At 35.5% G+C, this 21,657-nt stretch overlaps 2 protein-coding genes across 10 annotated transcripts in view; one reads left to right on the plus strand and one right to left on the minus strand.

The window, feature by feature from the left end:
• metro (membrane palmitoylated protein 7-like protein metro) overlaps window positions 1-5,550 on the minus strand; it is a 77,855-nt gene extending 72,305 nt beyond the window's left edge. For all 3 annotated transcript variants that reach the window (XM_083122255.1, XM_083122253.1, XM_083122256.1), the window contains exon 1: window positions 5,465-5,550. The gene's annotated coding sequence lies outside the window, so the exon portion shown is untranslated. The remainder of the gene's footprint in view (window positions 1-5,464) is intronic.
• A 210-nt stretch (window positions 5,551-5,760) lies between these two features.
• Window positions 5,761-21,657, plus strand: part of LOC145987701 (protein bric-a-brac 1-like) — a 663,074-nt gene continuing 647,177 nt past the window's right edge. For all 7 annotated transcript variants that reach the window (XM_083122257.1, XM_083122259.1, XM_083122260.1 and 4 more), the window contains exons 1-2: window positions 5,761-5,807; window positions 14,915-14,958. The gene's annotated coding sequence lies outside the window, so the exon portion shown is untranslated. The remainder of the gene's footprint in view (window positions 5,808-14,914; window positions 14,959-21,657) is intronic.

The following is a 21,657-nucleotide window of genomic DNA, read 5'->3' on the forward strand; positions in this document are numbered from 1 at the left end:
CCCTGATCTTCACTGAAATGGATACATGGTCCAAGAAATCTTGTTCGCTTGTTCCAACCTTAGATTCCAGGTCAGCCAAAACTGAAATACAGTGTTCAATTCTTATTTTCAGAGATGAAATCAAAAGATTCTTATTTTGTAGTGCCACGCTTAAAGGGTTCAATTTCCCGTAGAAATCCAAAAGGAAGTACAGAAGCTTAAGAAATTTAAATTGCTTCAAACTTTTCAGCAAATCCTTAGCTTTAGCGCCATCATTGTCTTTTTATGGGCCACCTGTTCAAGATGGGTCACAACAGCTTTGTATGATTGCAAGAGAGCTCCTTTTCCACGTTCTTTGCTGGCTAACCACCTAATAGTGTGGATATCACTCAGTGTTAGAATTTCTTCTATAACTTCTGCCGTTTCTCTCAAGAGGTGAAGTCTTGAGGCGTGTTTGACACACATTTGAAACAACGAAATTTTAGTCGCCAGCCCAAAACTTTTGGTCGCCAATGGCGACCTGGCGACCGGAAATTTCGCGCCCTGATTCGAGCATAGTTAAAATTCAGTTCGTAAAACAATTCACATGTATTTCGAAAAAACCATATTCTTTCCGCTTATTTCCAATTTTCAAAATGCGACCCCAAATATTAACTTCAGATTCGTGATTACGAGGCCTCAATTAATGATTATGCCAAATATGAGAGAAATCGGAGAGGCGTATGGTATTGTAAAATCGCTCCTTTATATCTAATACTCAGTGAGTAACTTATATTGGTACTTTATGAATATCCGTTGGAAGAAATTATACCTACATATGGTGTAGGTATAATGTACTCACCACTCACCACTTTCGGTCTCTTTCTGTCTGGTTTCATTTTCTCTAAATTCTTCTGCCAGTTTTGCAGTAAAGTTTCAGACAGTATTACACTAAGCAGAACGACAACACACGAACTCAGATGCTACACTGAAACTGACCTAAGAAGGCCTAAGGCATTTGACTGTTCTCTTCTCCACCAGTGCAAAATCATCCATCTTGCCCAAGTTACAGTAATATAGTGTTGGTAACCATAGTAACAGAATTCACTGTAAGGAGTTATACCTGTATCTTTCAATTTCTTCGCTTGCTTTTATCGTACATTTTTCACATGAAAGAATCGAAAGGAAAATGCAACAAAATGTAAATTTCATTGAATTCAGGGGTTAAATTTACAAATCTGTAACGTATTTAAGAAATATTTATTTAGGTATTCAAAAGCTTAGACTGTCAACACTGTGTGAGGTATGTGCTCCCTGTATGGATGGTGAGAGGTCAGTTTGACATTTTCCAGATGGCAGTGTCCCTTCCCTAGAGTTGACCGAAGGGAGCTAGTGTTTCCAGAAGTGGCCATGCTACACATTCCACCCTCCTTCCTTGACACTTTGGTTTTAGTTGATCGAAAGGTCCATTAGACTACGCTTCTTGTATAGCTATAAATAGTCTCTCTCTGTTAATGTTGAAGTATTGTCATGCTATTGTTGACACCCCTACAGGGGGGAGGGGGTGTTCGTCAAAATTTGGGAGTGTGTTGGGGGTGTGTGGATAAATCAGTGCCTTAAGAAGAAACATGAATTTTAAGAATAACATTATTCAAGTCATCCTATGCATTATCATGTTATGACATGGAATATTTTAGTGTTTTCTTCTCAGTTTTAAAATTATTCACCTGTTACAAAGTAATGGAATCAATGAACGCATAACGCAGAAACAGATTTTCAATGACCACTTGAAAACACCAAGTGGTTCCCGAAGTGTGCTCTCTTGCACCCCAAGTGCTCTGTGAAGAGATTGGAACGTAAATAAAATAGATGTGACAAGGTCTCAAAACAGGAAATTTGTAAAACCATGAACTGTGCATAGGTAAGTAGGCTACTGGGAAAATGTCATTAAGTTAATGCAGTGTGCTGTGAAGTAGTGAACACACACCAAAATGTATGTCAAGCTTCACACCAGTCAGTTTTGTCTGAACCTGTTCATTTCATTATTATTATTATTATTCATCAATAATAATAATAATAATGGTAAGAGTTTGATATAAGGAAAACACATTTCACTCGTTCATTTTGTCATTTTTTACATTCGTACTTACCTATTATGCATTGCAAAACATTCTTTAAGCTGGGATTTTGCTTTCTTCACTGAAATAATTTCAATTTTTCACGTTACGAGTATTTATTGTTCTTCCATTTTTCGCTTCCGTAAGACACAATATGGCGGGCATAGCTTGACACGTCAAGGATCATGTGGGTATGCAGTGTTTCCAACCTTCGTAACAGAAAAATACCTGAATAGCCCCACAAACCATTGACGGATAGCCCCAAAAACCATTTATGGATAGCCCCATGAACCATTTCCGGCAAGGTTAGGTTAGGTTCAGTTAGGTTAGGCAAGCATAGTTAAAATTTTGTTCGTAAAACAATCCGATACAGCTATAAAAAAAATTCACCTTCACTTCTTGCAAAACAACGGCATAGTTGGAAACACTGACAGGGGATTACCTCATCAAATGTATGGAAAATCCGGTCCACGCAGAGGAAGAATGGCAATTGTGCATCAGAGATATATTTCTCTTCAAAAATACATGAATTCCTAGTCCAATAGATTCAACGATGAAAGAAAATACCTCCATGAACTTTGAAAATGCCACAGAAACTCATTTCTGTAAGTAGTTTCGGCTCAGTGCCGAAATCTTACACCCTGGATTTCACGAACATTTCAAATGTTTTTGTGAAATAAATAAGTTTCTTGTAACAAAGGGTGTTTCTAAATAGCACGGAAGGTATTTTTTTTAAATCTACAGCTACAAAACTTACGTTCTTTTGATATTGAAGTTCCTTACGTACGTTGCATCTATACGGCTTTTCAGGGCTTCCATATTGGATTCATGTTACAGGTGTATGTCTAAACATTTTATTTTTCTTCTTATGATTGACTTGTGCAATGGGATAATTTGCGACATTTCTTGGAGGAGTATCTGGATGAGTTTATGTGGTTTGACAGGCATAGAAAACAGCGACGAGATGCGATGAGGAATATCCTCAGCGTGTGTAAATATGTTATCTTGTGGAACATCGTGCACATTTCTCTTCGCAACTGCAGGCCAGAAATGACTTGTGGGATGGGATATGGATAGGGGAGGGTAGTATTAAATTAACTTCGACCCGCAATTCAGCCTGCACTTGAGATTACGAGGTGTTACCTCTTGAGGTGTAATTTTAGCCTTATTCTTTGGTACCTAAATGTGTCTGTGAGTAAACTAGTATTGGGGGCAGGTGGCTCTGGATAGTTTCTAACATGCATTCAAAAGGGGCTCTATATAGAAAGGAGGGGCCGCGGGAGGTTAATTACCCTAGGGGCGGAGCCCGGAATCGATGGGAAATTTCAACACAGAAACCACCTCGCAACTTCAAACGGCTGTACAGTCGTAAATACATATTTCCGCACTCCAGAATTTTATTATTCACAATTAGCAGCACATACTCTTTATAAAAATAAAAAAAAAAATCACCTGCGAAATCAAGGGTTTAAGATTTCGGTAAAATTTTCATATCCTCGAAACGTATTTCTTCAATTTTACAGGAGAAAGTACTTACCGAAATGGGTTTATTTATACTTTAGGAAGGTCTTGGAAGTTTGTTTTCACCTCGTTGAATTTTTTTTGCAGGTAAATCATGTAATTTTTGACATTAATGTCACTCTGATGCACGAAAGCTGTTCCCTTGATGTCCGTCTACTACGTGAACCAAATATTTGTGAGCATTTCATGATGTAACAAGCGGTCAGTGTTTCCAAATACGCGGTTTTGTAACTGTGTAACAGTTCTGGAACGTAAATAAACGTGAGTTACTGTTCATTATTTCTGATTACGAACTTGCGACAAAATGACGTGCACAGGATCAGTGGCGTGCTCAATGTGAGGTTGATGGGGGTTATACACCCCCCTCCCCCCCTTTCGCCCAGTATCTCTAAGGCTATTTATGAATGGTTTGTGGAGCTATTTATGAATGGTTCATGGGGCTATCCGTCAATGGTTCGTGGGGCTATCCGTGAATGGTTCGTGGGGCTATTTATGAATGGTTTGTGGGGCTATTTATGAATAGTTCGTGGGGCTATCCGTGAATGGTTCGTGGGGCTATTTATGAATGGTTCGTGGGGCTATTTATGAATTGTTCGTGGGGCTATCCGTGCATGGTTCGTGGGGTTTTCAAACCCGAAAAAAAAATTCTAATTTTGAAAAACAAATTTAACTATGTTTGCCTAACCTAACAGAACCTAACCTAACCTAACCTTGCCGTGCATGGTTCGTGGGGCTATTTATGAATGGTTCGTGGGTCTATCCGTGCATGGTTCGTGGGGTTTTCGAACCTGAACAAAAATACAAAATCAGTAACACGAAAGTAGGTATTTTTCTATGAAGAGGGTTGCAACACTGCATAACCACTGATCATGGACTACGCTAGTCAAGATTTCACCACCATATTGTGTGTAACGCAAGCGAAAGCGAACAAAATAAAAATACTCGATATTTTGAAAATTGAGATTATTTGCATGCAAAAAACGAAACGCGAACTTGAAGAACCCTTAGAAATGCAGAATATGTAAGTATCAATGTGAAAAATACGAAAATAAGGGAATTAGAGACGTTTGGTGGTTACTGAAATTTTAATAAGATTTCGACATGGACCCATAGTTTCTCCTGTAAAAATGAAAAAATGCGTTTTCCTTATATCAAACTGTTACCATAATAATAATTGAAACTTTTGTTCTGAACAAATGCACTCTCTCTTAGAAATGATCAGTAAAACATTTTATGGTGAATAGGTATCATTATTACCGAAAATAGCAGCCTGCTATTCTTACTACCTGGTGAAAATAGTCACGCCCATTAATACTTTATTTTCTTATAATTTGGCAAGGATGCATCCTTGGTTTTAATAGTAAATATTGTTCACCTTAAATGTGTTTCATTTCAATTAACACTGAAATACTGACAATGATTGCAAAAATTCGGAGATTACAAGTTAGTCCGTCAAATAGAGCGACAATTTTCTGAGAGAAATTCTGCTCTTGATCTGATATTAATATTAATTAACGGCATCCAAACATAATTTTCTATACTCTGACAAGAAAAAAAATACGCTAATTTACTGCGAATGCGTTCATTAGAGAGTTTCTTGTCTACTTGTTAAAAATAATCAAAAGAGGTCACTAATCCCCACAATGTTTCAAAATATGTCTATGTTAATCAAATTACTAATAATTGTAAGCTGTCTTGTGCCTGTATATAGATTTATTTCTACATAGCCTATATACGCACAGGACCCCGTTTCCTATTATTGTAGAAAGAGTCACTGTTGTATGCCATATCCGACTGTTCATTGAACACTAAACTAACCCATCATTTCATATAAAACTTACTTAATTTAAAACGACTAAATACCTTACCTAATGTCAGGCTTCATTAATGAAATATAGATTTAACTTTCATAGCACCAGCAAGCCTCGCCTCAGATTTCATCGACGCCATATTGTTTAGGGATGAGACGAGTAACCAGGCTAAAGTAAAGACGTTGACTTGTAATTAATACATATAGAAAGATATAACCAGAGAAACATACTTCAGCCTCTGATTTTTTATTTTGAAAAGTTTTAATCAATAAAAATGTGTTATGTTTTAAGATTCGATGAACGTCATTGACGATTATTAATTTGTGGTTTCAACACGCCTAGTATATACACAATCCGCCTACAAGAAAATAGACGAAAGAAGTTTAGCAGGTGATATGATGTAAGTTAAACTTTTAAGTAAGCCTCTGATGGTTCGAAAATGGATCAATATAGAACTTTACATCATATTTCCCATAAAGTTTCTCTGTAGAAAGTATTCTTTTCTCTTTACTTTTTCAGTCATATGTGAATGTAGCCACACTTCAATTTGTACCTCACATGCATGTGCGAAGTCATCAAAGTTTTTAATTCTCTTTATATTTGTTCATCGAGTTAGTCTGTTGCTAGACAGATTTAAACGCAATCTAATATAGGATGTGTTGTGTTTCACAATGTGTAATGTCACTTGGTAAGCGGCAAGAAATAAAAACGGACAAAAAAAATAAACAATCTCCTGATTCTCTTATTATTCATTTTAAACTACGTGATACAATGTTTTATCTTGTCATAAATTTTGATATGTAAGAGTCGTGAGTTTCAGTGCAATATCCAACAACGTTTATAGATCAATAGTGTGTCATAATAAGAAATTGAAGTTTTGGAAAATACATGCAGGCACGCGCCAGCTCGTAAGAAAAAAGTTTCGAAAGAGGAAAACAAAAGAAATCATGAGATCGAAAATTGCACGCTATGTATTTCTCGTGCGGTAATTATTATGGTAACAGTATGGTATAGGGAAAACACATTTCACTCGTTCATTTCGTCATTTTTTACATTTGTACTTACCTATTATGTATTGCGAAACATTCTTTAAGGTGGGATTTCGTTTCACGAAAATAGCTTCAATTTTCCACATATCGAGTAATTATTGTTTTTTCCTCTCACACACAATATGGCTCAGAAATCTTGACTAGCGTTGTCGATGATCAGTGGGTTAGCAGTGTTGCAACCTTCTTCACCGAAAAATACCTACTTTCGTGTTACTCATTTTGTATTTTTTTCTGGTTTCGAAAACCCCAAAAACCATGCACAGATAGCCCCACGAACCATGCACGTGTAGCCCCACACACCATTAACGGATAACACCACAAACCAATCATAAATACACAAACCATTCATAAATAGCCCCACGAACCATGCATGCGTAGCCTCACACACCATTCATGGATAGCCCCACAAACCATTCTAATAGCCCCACAAACCATTCATAAATAGCCCCACGAACCATGCACGCAAGGTTAGGTTAGGCATACATAGTTAAAACAATGGCGAGTTTGGAAAAACTGACCGGGGGTTACGTCATAGAACGAACGGAATATTTGGTTCACATAGTCGAAAGTAATGGAGGCAAGAGCGTTTGTGCGTCAAGAAATACATAATTTACCGGCAGAATAAGTTGAAATAAGGGAGAAAACACTTCCACGAGCTTTCAAAAGTCTACAGAAACTCAGTTCCGTAAGTAGTTTCTCCTGTAAATTTGAAGAAATGTGTTTTCCCTATACCATACTGTTACCATTATTATAACCAACTACAAGTTAACTATTTTAAAACTACCCGAAAACAAAGGATAATATTAATTTTAAAAATTCCCGACGAGTATAAATGATAAGCCTAAATTACCCCTTCTGTGATCAATTAAGATATAAAACGTACCCCCTCGAGAATTGCGTCAATTTTTTTTTAATAGACAGAGTTCAACATTTTCCGTAGTATAAAAGTGGTTCCAGTGTTAGGAAACCACAAATATCGGAGATATTTGATCGCAAAGTATGACCCCCGAAAGCACAAGAAACTCCTATTTCGACCTACTATCACTCATTTTTCCCGTAAAAAATTCCCGAACAGCAGCAAAACTAACACTTCTGGCGTAACAAAAACGTGAAATCACTATTGCTACCAAATATGGCCCTCCTAACCTAACAACCATTTCCAATACGAACGAGAATACATAATTTTTGATAGTACTAAGAAAACAACGTGAAATCACTGTTGTGACCAAACCTGGCCCAACCAACCTAACAACTATTTCCAATGTGAACAAAAATGCATAATTTTAAAAAGTGCTAACCTTAAAACAATTCACTTTCTGCTACGTAGTTGCAGGGGCGAAATGTGTCAATTGGCAGATGAATCACACATTTTCATTGATAGCACTTAACACACTAAAAATGCACGCCCACCTTCCAAAGAAAATCCGGGGGCAGTACCATTTCGCATGACTGTCTCACTTATTGCACAACACTTTAGCAACCTTGTGTTCTGGCATCACGGGAGATAGCTTTTTAATTTTATGCTAAATGCCTACGTTGTTAGGTTAGGCTAGTTAGGTTTTGTTCTCTTAGCCTAAATAATAATTTGTCATTGTATTTATGCTAATGCTACTTAACCTAACAGGTCTTTGTATTTATGCTAATGCTACTTAACCTAACAGGCCTAACCTAACCTCGTAGGCTTTCCCCGTCTACCGAAACATCGTCTGCAGTAAATCTCGCGCTTCCTGACGTAACACAGGGATTGCCAACCTTCAACCTCCGATATTTCCAACACGGCTCCAAGTTACAAAAACACAAACAACGTAACAACATGTTCCTTCACATCACATGCAGATGGCAACGATGAAAATGACGTCATAAGTAGTCCCATCAAAAAACGCTCATTACTCCACTATAATACATCTCCTAAAGCTAAAAACAACGCAAATCGTTCGTATAGAACATAATCTTCATAAATAACAAAAATCATCACCTTATCATGGGGGTACGGAGGTTTGACGGTACCACGAAATGCAGACACACTGATTTATTGAAATTTAAAGATAATAAAAGACAGCAAATGATGTACACACGCATGGGCATATTATAATACTACTTTCATTATTTAACCCCCCCCCCCCTTCCTCACACACACATACATATGCATCAGGTGACATTTGTGGTTAAGCAAGTGACTGAATATGAATACATTTCACACAAGTGTGTATATTAATTATTATTAAAACTACCATCATTATATAACTAATAGTTTTTCTTGTATGTACGCATTGCTTGCATTATAGAATTATTTTCTTGTAGTTTACAGTTATTACAAGCATAAGAAAACAGTTTTTCTTTGTGACGTTTCAGGAGAACACACGCTCCTTTCATCAGACATTTATTTTCATTTTGACTAAAGATACAGTTATAACAATGGTTAGTAATTTTTTAAACAAAAAGAATCCCTTATATAATGGATGTTGTCAATGTTACATTGTTGTAATATAGCAACTTAACTGTGAAAAAAGCAGTCTGTTTTATTTTTATTTGAGATTTTTTAAAATTATGAATCCCAAATATCATCAGGTAATTCAAATTCATCATGTATGTCAATTGTATTTGTGCCAGGGGATGCAAGATAGATAGTGTAATATTTGAAAATAGTAGAAAGAAAAATGTAAGTTAAAGCTACCCCAAGACCAGGGGCGCCGACTTGTCAAAATTATTGAGGGGCCTCTGATCACTGAAATAAATTAATGAATGACTCCCTCCCTCCCTTTTTTAAGTTTTGGCCTCAGTGTTCGGAATCTCGTAAAAACCCATGAATTCCTCAAAAATATTAAAATTTTCATTTAGTTCGAATGCAAAATGTCAATTGTTCACGGATGAATATGTCACAAGTTTCGTCAACCATAATTGCAAAATATTCCCGACTTTTAATATCTGCTACCACGGAGCGCAAAACAGATCTCCCTAATATATCAGTGATCTCGTTCTGAATGTCATGTGAGAGCCATTTGTAGCCTGAATGTCCCATCCACTATCCTAGTTCATGCACATCTTATTTTAAACTCTTTTTAGTAAAAATGTTAACAATACTTATAATTATATACTTAGTATGTAGTAATAAGTCATGTGTTTTGCTGTCTCTGGTCATAGCCCCCCAAAGTTGGTGGTTTAGCGGTCTCAGCCCCCCCAAGTTGATGATCTAGAACATTTCAAATGTGTATTTAAAGTTAAGTTCATGTGGCACAATTCAGTGTAAACTTTACAAGAGAAGGAAAATAATACATTAGATTCTCTTAAGCAAAATTATTTGTGGGGGCTCTGCCCCCACATTGATAACATTGTGGGGGGCTCGAGGCCCCCCCCCCCGAAGCCCCATGGAGTCGGCGGCTATGCCCAAGACTACAGTTTCCCCTGATCTTCAACGTTACATAGCCTACCACAGTGTTGCATACTCAAGCCCCATTCACTGGAACTAAACGACATGTGATCTGGAAAACATGGCTTTATTTCTTGCCGAAAAGGAATAACGTCTCCTAACACTTCTATGGCACAATTTGAAATGTAATATATTTATTCAATATTTTTGTAAGGTTTCTGCTAATTATTCCACATGAGAGTAAGACAAATAACCTAAATATGAACTATTTTGTAGAGTTAGCAACTGTTCTCAGGCAAAAGTGATTTTTCAGCTTCTTCATCTTACAATATTTTTGTGTTTCACTTTTCATAAATGTGCTTAATAACCTGAATATTATCTACAGTTCAGGACAGGTCCAAATCTCATTTGAAAATATGCTAGTTTTATTATCTTGTCCCCTTGTTTTCGTTTCTTCTCCATACTTCATTCTCAATTTTAGTTGGGCCAAAAATTTGCCATGTTATTTTTCTTTATAAAATCAAGAGTTTTTGTTCAGTGTGCTTTTATAACACACAGATTTTATAACAATAGGTCCCCACTGGTTTTATAATGGCATTGTACATTCTCTACTTGGAATGTTTTGGTAAGAGTTTTGATATAAATAGAAATTTATGTGCACAATATGCTTTATTCCATGCTGTAACTCTCTCCTTTATTTCTTCCTCTACGATATCATTTTGGTTTACTATTACTCCAAGATATTGGAATGAATTTACGTTTTCTGTTTCTGCCACTTCTATTAAAATGTTCTTATTTCCTGGTGATTTTGCTGAACATTCCAAATATTTAGTCTTTGATGAATTTATAATTAGGCCAGGTTCTTCGGACTGTTTTTGTAGTTTTAGAACTTCACGACTTCTTATGTTATGGAGAGTATTAGAAGAACATTATCATATGTACATATTTGTTTCAGATGTTATCTCTAACATCTAATTTCTTTAAGATTATATTGCTATTAGAAGATGGTTTTCTGACACTTTTGGCTACTTGCAAAGATGAAGATGGATGACGATAAGATGCGAGAGATGAAGGGACAATCACAAATATGGACGACACAGCATGAGCCCCACAAAGGATTATATTGGTTCAGTCCCAACATTAGAGGCTAGCTAGTCTGCAAAAAGCAGTCCAGGAAAGAGCAAAGCTAACAATGGATTCCCTTCTCTTACTCCTGTATTGATTTCAAACATTTCAGAAATTTTATTGTTTATACTTACTTTGGTTATTGCACTTTTTAATGTAAGTATTAGTTTTGATGGACATCAAATTCTCCTGGACTTGCAGGTCTCTTTACTTTGTCAAATGCTTGTGTAAAATCTTTAAACATATTGTGGGATGTCATTATTGTATCCATGACACTTTTCATAAATGTGCTTAATAACCTGAATATTATCTACAGTTCAGGACAGGTCAACATCCCATTTGAAAATCTGCTACTTTTATTATTTCTACTACTTTTATGAGTCTGTTGTATAATAACGCAGAAAATATGTTGTAAGTTATGTTCAGTTAAGTTATTCCTCCATAATTTATTATTTAGGGCAAAGTTTACCTACTAGCCAGTCTTTTGGCATTTCCTCTTTCACCCATATTTTGGTTATAAAATTGTATAGCCTGTCTTTCAGCTTTTTCCCTCCTTTCTGTATTAAGCTTGATGCCCACTGAGGTGCGGCAAAACATGGAAATATCCGGCAACAGAACTTCTGTTGTTTGCTTCTATTGAAATCAAATGGTGTAAAACCCGCTACAGGGTAAAGTGGCGAACAGAAGCCAGAATTTCCGTGCCAGAAGCCTGCAGGTTATCTTAAGGGTTATATCCCAGTGAGATGCTGGAAACGGACCTGTTGCGTTATGTTTCCCACATCTCGGTGGGCATCAAGTTTTAGTTCTCCAATAATATTGTCTTATCCTTCAGACTTATTAAACTTTATTTTCTTGATTATCTTAAATATTTCTTCGTGTGTAGGTGAGATTATGTGCATTTCTCTTTATTCCGTGGTTTTAACATGTGAAGGGATTTCAGAAAGGAAATAGTTTGTCTACCTAGCAATCTCAAGTGTCATAATTATATAAATATGTATTTAAACAGTGTTTGTTGTTGGAGAACAAGATTTCAATAACCCACAATTTGAGTATTTAACACAAAGTCTTACACAACTTAAGATCGAAAATTACAGAACCCTAGCTAGAAATTCTTAAGGCCGTCCCGAGAATATAATAAGGTGCCTCCTCCAAAGAACTCACCCCCTCTGCTTGGGGTAATTAATTTTTTTTTTTTTTACTAATCCAAAGCAATGATTACATGGATTTCATCGTAAGTACAAATTTCACTTGCTAAAGCAAAATTACCCTGCAACATTAAGTTACAAATTCGAATTTCACACTATTTATTTTCCTGTTTTATTGAGTAATGTGCAAGGCATTACTATGAAGTACACAGTTAGTACAACCATTGCAGCAGAGCCTGCAGGGAATCAATAATAGCATAATATTGCTAATAGAACCATATGACCAAATGGACTCACCTGCTTTAAATTAAGGAGTATACCGACACTAAACATTATATTTTAAGAAATTATATTATTAATAAATATCGAGAATATTGTTTATGTCTTGTAATGCAGCTACAGTATAATTCTTCATATCGTCTTATGAAAACGCCACACACACATTTTTGTAATGCAAGATTACGAGCAAGAAAATTTTTATATCCATTTCTTTGCAGGCTTGCAAGAAAAATAATTTAATGGGACTTCAATACTTTCATAGGATCCCTCGATATTTACTTTTTTCCCCATGTTCAGCACCGAAACGTGCGCATACATATTGCTAAATATAGTACCAAATATAATTTTGAACCCTAAAGAAATCCCTTGACAATCTTAGATGTTACACTTTATTAAGAGCTCCATATCTCCTCACCTCAAATTTAATATTCAATCCTTCAACCTAGATATTACTCCCTCCAAAAGAAAAAAAATCTCCAAACCACATTTTGCGCTACAGTCTCAGTCGTAATATTAATACTCAAGAGTTGGATATCCCCCCCCCCCCCCTAACTAAAATTACCACGATAATCTAAGATTTAACAATGATATTCAATAGTTGAAATTAAAGGTGATATAGATTCTGCTAGAAAGGGGTTAAATGGAGCTACCCAGGTAAGGTGCCCCCCTCCCCCAACGTTTAATCCTCAATCCCCCACCAGAATCCACGTGTCGATTTAAGACCCAATGTGTAAGAGTTGGATATCCCCACTTCCTTAATAATAATATTACCCGTTACAATTTCCTTGGCAGTCTAGAATTTGCTATTTATGTAACAGCAATGGATAGTTAATAATGTAATTCAACTTGTGCCAAATGCTGTACTGTTTCACATCAAATTTCCATCACAGAAAATCGTCCCCCCCCCCCCAAAAAAAAACATAGGTTGCTTGGACATAACGTGAGTTCACAAACCCACCTGTGGGCATCATCACTACCTCTAAATACTTCATTTTCTTCATCTAATGGATTAAATATGGTGTAAGGTGTAAACGTCTTTACATTTTATTTTGGAAATAATATATAAATGTTGAATTTTATATTAAGGAAAAATCCACCCCCCCCCCCAAATTTCAATGGTGCATTCTCCACCACAATCCCCCCGTGTGGGCACCCCTGTTCTCCACTCACCTGTCTCCTCATCCCTTTTAGGTCCAAATATTTTTCAAAGTATTTTATTGTTATATACTCTTAATTTATGTTCTTCTTTTTAATGTAATGGACCAAGTTTAACATCCATGTAATACTACAGGTAAAATTACTCTTTGTATATTTCAACTTTTAGTTTCTTAGATATTATGCGAGAAGATAGAAGTTTATGAGAGAAAAGTAACATGCATTTCCTGAATTAAGTCTTCTGCTTTTTATTACTTTTTTCATATCTTGTTTTAATATGTTTCTGCTTTGGTGTACCATTATGTGGCCTATTCGGTTAATTGTGCTTTTATCAGAGGATATTCCGATTCCTTTATGGATCGGTTTGTGTTTAAATTGGGTACTAGCTAAATCATGTTATTCTCAAGTTCAACAATTTCCATTAGATTTCTGTTACCATTTGATACTGGATGAAATGTAAATTTGCCTACTGCTTCCTTTCTCAGTCCCTACCTTAGTGTCCAAATCTAATATTATGATGATGTCATATTATGGGATTTGGTCCACTACGACTGAAGTTCTTTATAAAACTGCTGTTTTTGTTCTTATTTCTCATCCATTTGGAACATAAGTATTCACAAAGCTAATATTGTATAAATTTCCTTTGAATTTCCTTTCTTTAACTGGTTTAAAACCCAATATGCTCCTTTCTAAATCTTTTAACACAAGAGTACCAGTTCCTGTCCTGTTTGTTCCTGATTTCAGCTGTATTATACTGAATAATTGCTTTTGTGTATTTTTCCTACCCCCTCCATTGAATTTCTTGTAATACTGTAATTTTAATTTATATTCTCTTTATTTCATATGCTATTGTTCTATAGGAAAACTGGCTGCATTTTGCTAACTCAACACTTTATTGCCAGCTCATCATGACATTACACGTCTGTACATTCATTATATAAGAAGATATTTTTCATAGAACATTTGCAAGTTTACATAAATTGATGGAATGTTGGTTATTGGTATCAGTAAATTTTATATTGGTAGTTTATCAGGATCAATATTGGTTTAAATTTCATATCAGTCTGTCCTCAATTTTTATTTATAGTAAATGTGTTATGAATTGATGCGTTTAACAAAACTGCATACCACATACCCCCCGTGAGGAAACTTGTATTGTTCTACAGACGTGCATAGTACATCAAGTTTCCAAGAGGATGGTGGTTGTGGCCACCAAAATTAACAGATCTTTAAAAAAATGTATAATTGAGTACTTTATTCCAGTGTATTAATTGCATTTTTCATTTCCTGAAATGTGAATATAATACTTTGTTTTGTTTTTTATGTCTTGTGATTTTTTACAATCATTCTTTTACTTTAAATAGAGAACTTTTTGGTTTACTTTCAGAAGGAAGATGGAATGACTTGGAAGTGAGGGAGTGTTTGAATAAGGTATGTCGATTCTTTTATATGTGACAATAGTGTTCTTGCCATGCATGCTTTCTCTCTTAAATCCTTTTTATGTGTACTATTTGTTATGATGTACGACATGCCGGCTCAGTGGCTAAGCATGTTAACACATTCCCGCCCATAAACAACCATGGTAGATAACATAAAAATTGTAATCAATGAGAACGAAATATCTGAACCAAATCTAATATGTAATACATTCAATGAATACTTTGTGGATCTAATGTCAATTATAATGACTCAGTCAACAATAATCAAAATTCTAGTTTAACACATAATTGTGTTGTTAATAGCATATATATATATATATGAGATAACAATTAATGACCTAAATGAAGTCATAAAAGGGTTAAAAAAAAAACAGGGACACAAGTGGACCAGATGAATGGTCACATAACTTAGTAAAATGCTGTTCTCAATTCTTCGAGAAACCCTTTCTCTATGCATTAAAACAGAAATCTTTCCTAGAGTATTAAAAATTAATAAAGTTATACCTATCTATAGGAAAGGAAATAAAAATAATATTGAGAATTATAGACCTATATCACTTACTTCTACTTTTTCAAAGATACTTTAGAAAATTATTTCAAATAGTATACTTAATTTCTGTAACAAATATAAAATGTTAAATCTATGTCAGCATGGATTCCTTGCGGGTAAGTCTGTAAACACAGCACTTGCTCAATTGATTGACTATATAACTGAATCCTTGGAATATCATGAAATTGTAAATGCCATATTTCTTGTTATCTCAAAAGCTTTTGATAGAGTAAATCATAAAATTTTAATGAATAAACTTTACTGCTACGGAATAAGAGGAACAACATATTCACTTATATTGATTCTTATCTGCATGAATGAATTCAGTATAAATGAGATTTAACTTTCATGTTATGAAAGTATTGTTCATGGTGTCCCACAAGGATCGATTTTAGGACCACTATTATTTATTTTTTATATGAATGATATCCCTGAAAACCCTAACATGAGGATAATTACTTATGCTGATGACACAAGTCTTGATTAATGACAAGGACATTACAAATCTTGAAATCAATACATTTATAAAAATTAATCATATAATTCAGTATTTAAATCTTAATGAAATAACCATTAATAATAACAAAACTAAACTTATGATTTTTAATCCAAGCAACACTAATAATAATGTGACACATGCTACATTTATAGATGACACTGAAATTGATGTTGAACATTCTACCAAATTATTAGGAATTATTATTGACAAAGATCTATCATGGGATGAGCAGATGATAGACAACATATGTAGTAAACTAGCTTCTAATCTTTATCTATTGAAACAACTTGCTAAATATAACTTGACAGAAATTAACGAGACCATTTGCTATGGATTAATATACCCTTATATTGAATATGGTATTATAATATGGGGCAGTTCATCAGATATGAAAAAATCCAGAATATTATGTCTACAAAAACAGCCTTAAGAATTATGTATAAATTAAACAATAGATCTACTTGTAAAGAAGTCTTCAAAGAGAATCGAATAATGACTATTTTTTGTCTTTATATTTATAAAGTTATTTTATATGCTTTAAATACAGGTAAATTGGCCAAAAATTTTCAGTTGCATGATTACAATACCACAAGTAAAAATGATTATCACCACACATATACCAGATTGCATTTAACTCAATCTACACCCATGAATGCTGGTATATAGTATTTCAATCATCTACCGAACAATATCAAAACACTCACCCCTCAAAAAATAATAATAAAAAAAAATATTAGCTATAAAACAATATTTATTAAATAAAGCTTTGTATAGTCTTACAGAATTTATGGAAAATTGAATTATGGATGTCTAATGACTTTTTCTCTTTTAATGTTTTTATACTCATACTGTCTAATTAATTTATCTATGAATAATATTTAATGTCTTACTGTTAGTATAGTTTTGTTATTATTATATTTATATTGCTTGAATGTTTTAATCTTATCATGTGATATAATCCACAGTGTGTATATTCATGTTTTCTGTGGTGTATTAAGTTTGATTGAATGTTATATTTTATTAGTAACCTAATTCTCAACAATTTTTATGTATACGTATAACTACTGACGTTTTCCATGCCTATGTACTTGGTATTATGGAAATAAACCATTATTATTATTATTATGGTCATTTTAAAGTATGTACTTGTATTTGTCCATGAACGACTAAGGTCGTTTAGCTGAGCTATCCATTTTCTCAGTTGTATTTTTTTTTTTTGGGGGGGGGGGGGCATTTTCTCCCCGAATGTTGATTGGCAAACGAAAAGGGGTGCACCATGTTACTTTGAGAGGAGTTGTAATGCAGTACCTGAGAGCATGTTTGGAGTGCCAGATGACCAAGGGACTCAACACGTTTGAATCCTTGGAGGACTAATGGGGTGTCATCTGTAGGGGACACCAGCAAGAACCCTCAAAGATGTTGGGTTCCTATCTGCCGGGCTGAAAAAGTCGATGAGAGAGTGCCATTTGCAGATTCCAGGGTGCCATTTTGAAAAACTCAAAAAATTATGATGGTGATAACATTTTCTTTTAGGTAACTTTGGATTCAGAAAATGCCTGGGCTGGCCATTTAAATGCCCCTCCCAGAGCTGGGTGTGAATGTATTAAGTTGCTGAATTTTTATCTCACCTCCCAAATTCCCAGGTTCAGTTTGTGGCCTGCGGATGGGTATCCTTTGTGAGTGTCCCTGCTTCAATTTTATCATCACTCATCGTCAGAATTAGCCAAAAATGGGACAAAAAATACTAACAAAAATTCAAATGATGTGTGATATACGGAGTGTGCACGGTATGGTGTCCATGCAGAATACATACATGTATTGAACAAACATGCAACACCTTGATTAAGGCAACATCTTTACCACTGCATCATCAGGGAGGCTTTTACTCTGTCATTCTTTACTTTGCTAATACATTCATTCTTTCATTGTTTTCTGTCATGGGGCAGGTCTTTACTTGGAACCTCCACGCTATTCAGTCTTCAGCCTTCACTTTGTAGCAACATAGGACCCATTTATTTTGATGTCGTCAAGCATTTGGTATCTTCTTCTTCCCCAGATTTTCTTCCCATTGACCATTCCTTCAATAGCATCCCTTGGGATACCAACCAATTTCTTTTTCTCTTCATGATTATCTCCAGCATTGATCTCTTTTCCTGAAATCTTTCTGGCACTGTTTCATTCCTCACTTTTTCTTTCCATTTCACCCATTCCATTCGTCTCCATAACCACATTTCCAGAGCTTCCAGTCGCTTTTTCTCACTTGTTCTCAGTGTCCATGTTTTCGCACCATATAGAGCTACTCTCCATACAAAGCATTTCATTAATCTTTTCCTTAGTTTTTTGTTCATAGATAAACAGAAAATATTTTTCTTCCTATCGAAGGCTTCCTTCACCATTGCTATTCTTACTTTCATTTCTTGACTGCATTTCATATCACTGCTTGTGATGTATCCAAGATATTTAAAGCTGTCTACTTGTTCGATTCTCTTACTTCTGTCATCTGCATATCATGTACAAGATATTTTCCTTCCTCCTACTGCAATCCCTTCCTTGCTCTGGAACAGGGGCGCCGACTTGTCAAAATTATTGGGGGGGCTCTGATCACTGAAATAAATGAATGAATGACTCACTCCCTCTCTTTTTTAAAAATAAAAATTACGTCTTCGTATAGCAGTTTTAAAGCAGCTATTATATTCCTCATGCAAATGAAATGTAACATGAAAAACGTTTAGAAAATGTTTCAAAGTCCCTTTATGTCTATTGTGTCTGCTCATTTGTTTTTTATATAACAATTAACATTTTTATTGAAAATTATGTATTTACATTAAGAGACAAGCCTAACAGTTTTATGCCCACCTCGGTGGCCGAGCGTGTTGGGTGGTCGACTCGACCCGCTTTGATCCAGAGGTCTCGGGTTCGAGTCCCGATGAGGGCATGGGTGTGTTGTAATGTCCACAACAGACATGTGATGGGTTGCAAATAACCCATAAAATAAAGAATATTTACAATATTTAACAGTTTTATTTAATTATTTACATAAATGCTAACACAAATCGCAGGAAAATAGTTTTACTTTTTTGTTCTTGCTACAATATTTTACTTTTTAAATTTAATTTTGCAATAATAAAAAAAATAGCATGTACACTAAGATATAAATTGACATACACAACAAAAACATATGAACATGATTTAAAAATAAAGCAAAAGTTGCTCTACGCAGTGGGTTATTTTTTATGAACTCATTAGCGAGCGGTCTCAGGTCCAAATTATCAAGCACAGTTTGATGTATTTGAGTACCGCTAGCCGGACCCTGTAGTCGAGTGGTTAGCACATCATGCTGCGACGCTAAGGGTCCCGGGTTCGAATCCCGCTCGGGCTTGGTTGTTTGTGAATGTCCATTCATCAATTTCATCATTTCATCACTCATCCCCATCTTCGCAAATTAGCCAAGAGGCACAAAACGCGAAGTAAAATAAACTAAATCAATCAATCAATCAATGTGGAGTACCGCTAAGCTGCTTAGTCTCTTCTGCCTCACTGTAGATCTCAAATATGTCTTTAGTCGGCTAATAGCACTGAATGACCTTTCGACTGTGGCTGTCGTCACTGGCACAGTGCGGAGGACCATCATGAATTTGGCTCCTGGAGGGTGCTGTCTTCCAAAAGAAACTTCCTTATGTCACGCATGGTAGTTAGAACCACTTTCTTCTGTTTGGCGATATCACCAAGCATGGACATGTGTAAGGAGAGCCTATCGGTATCCAAATCTTTGCGAAAGAATTCTCGCGTTTGCTGAAAGTTTGTTGTGCAACTGTTCACAGCTGAGATGCATTCTTTCTCTACGGCTGTTACTTTTTGTAGTCCTGTAGATTCATGTCCTTGTTTAACACATGATTTTGCTGTGTCACACACGTCAGTGTTTATATATTTATAATACTATTTTGGAGTGTAGAACTTGTGATGTTTGGCAGCATCAGAATTTTCAAGTCTCTTAAGGACGTGACGTTGCCGGGGCAATTCTGGCTCAACGAGGTTCGGTTTGCCCTCTGTGCATTTCAGCCAGAACTGCTCAAAACACATTCGCTTTTCTTGAAAGATGTCAGTCAAGTATTTTAGTTTTGATTCCACTTCTGTAGCACCAATGCGTGGAAACTAAATCTTACAGTTTATCTCTTCTATTGGACCCATCACATGGCAGTAGAGGGAGAGAAAGAAAAATGTCTTGAAGTGAAGCATTGTCTCCAGATATCCAGCACATTTTAATGTTGCGTCAGTAGAATCTTCTTCAGAAAATTTCTCAAGAAAATTGAGAAGGTTTTCATAGTTCCTTAAGATCTGTTGCATACTGGAGGCTCTCAACGTCCACCAACGAGGACAAAGTGGTTGCAGTCCAGTATGGCCAGCCTTCTCATTCACATCAATAATATTCCTAAATATTTGCATTCTTTTAGGGGATTCCCAAACAGTCTTTAACAAGTCGTTGGCTAAATTCATTATGTCTCTGATTAATATATGTATAATAGTAAATAATAATTATATACTTAGTATATAGTTACAAGTCATGTGTTTTGCTGTCTCCGGTCATAGCCCCCCCAAAGTTGATGGTTTAGCGGTCTCAGCCCCCCAAAGTTGATGGTCTAGAACATTTCAAATGTGTATTTAAAGTTAAGTTCATGTGGCACAATTCAGAGTAAACTTTACAAGAGAAGAGAAATAATACATTAGATCCTCTTAAGCAAAATTATTTGGGGGGGCTTTGCCCCCACATCATTAACATTGGGGGGGCTTGAGCCCCCCTAAGCCCCATGGAGTTGGCGCCTATGCTCTGGAAACAGTTTCTTAAGTATTTCTTCTAAATATATGTTGAATAATGTAGGGGAAAGGCAGCAGCCTTGTCGTATCCCTCTCCAAATTTCACTTCCCTGTTTCACTTCTTCTCCTATTCTCACTTTTACATGTTGTTTCATACATAGGTTGCAGATAAGCCTCCTTTCCTTCCAAACTACACCAATATTCTTCAGGATCCCTGAGAGTTTAGTCCAATTTTCTCTATCAAAGGCTTTCTCCAAGTCGACATCTGCCACAAACATTTCTTTACCTTTTTCCAGGTATCCAATTATTCTCAGTACTATGGCATATCTCGTACCTCTTCCCTTTCTAAAACCAAACTGTTCTTCCTCTATCTCTCTGTTCATTTTAGAGTATAGGCACTATTTAAAATTCTCAAAAGAACTTTTGCTGATTGTGATATCAAACTGATTGTCCTGTACTCAGAACATTTCTTGGCTTTACTTCTCTTCTTTGTAGGTACTGAGATTGTTCCCATGAAATCTTCTGACCATACACCTTTTTCATAGATTTCATTGCATAAGTGTAGCATTTCTTTCTTTCCTTCACCCAGATTTTTAATGAGTTTTACAGGATTTGATCACTTCCTGTTGCTTTTCCATTCTTCATTTCTTTGAATGCCAATTGAAATTCTTCTATCATGATGGGTAGCCCTTTTTCATCCTCGGATACCTCATCCACTTTTTCTATGCATAAAGTATCTGGTGGGCTCTCTTTCTCATATAGATCTTTTACTTACTCTTCCCATGTTCTTAATATTTCCTGTTTGTCCATAATTTTGTTTCTTTTCTATC

The sequence above is a fragment of the Lepisma saccharinum genome, chromosome 5 (genome assembly GCF_977018435.1).
Source record: "Lepisma saccharinum chromosome 5, izLepSacc3.1, whole genome shotgun sequence".
NCBI lineage: Eukaryota > Metazoa > Arthropoda > Insecta > Zygentoma > Lepismatidae > Lepisma > Lepisma saccharinum.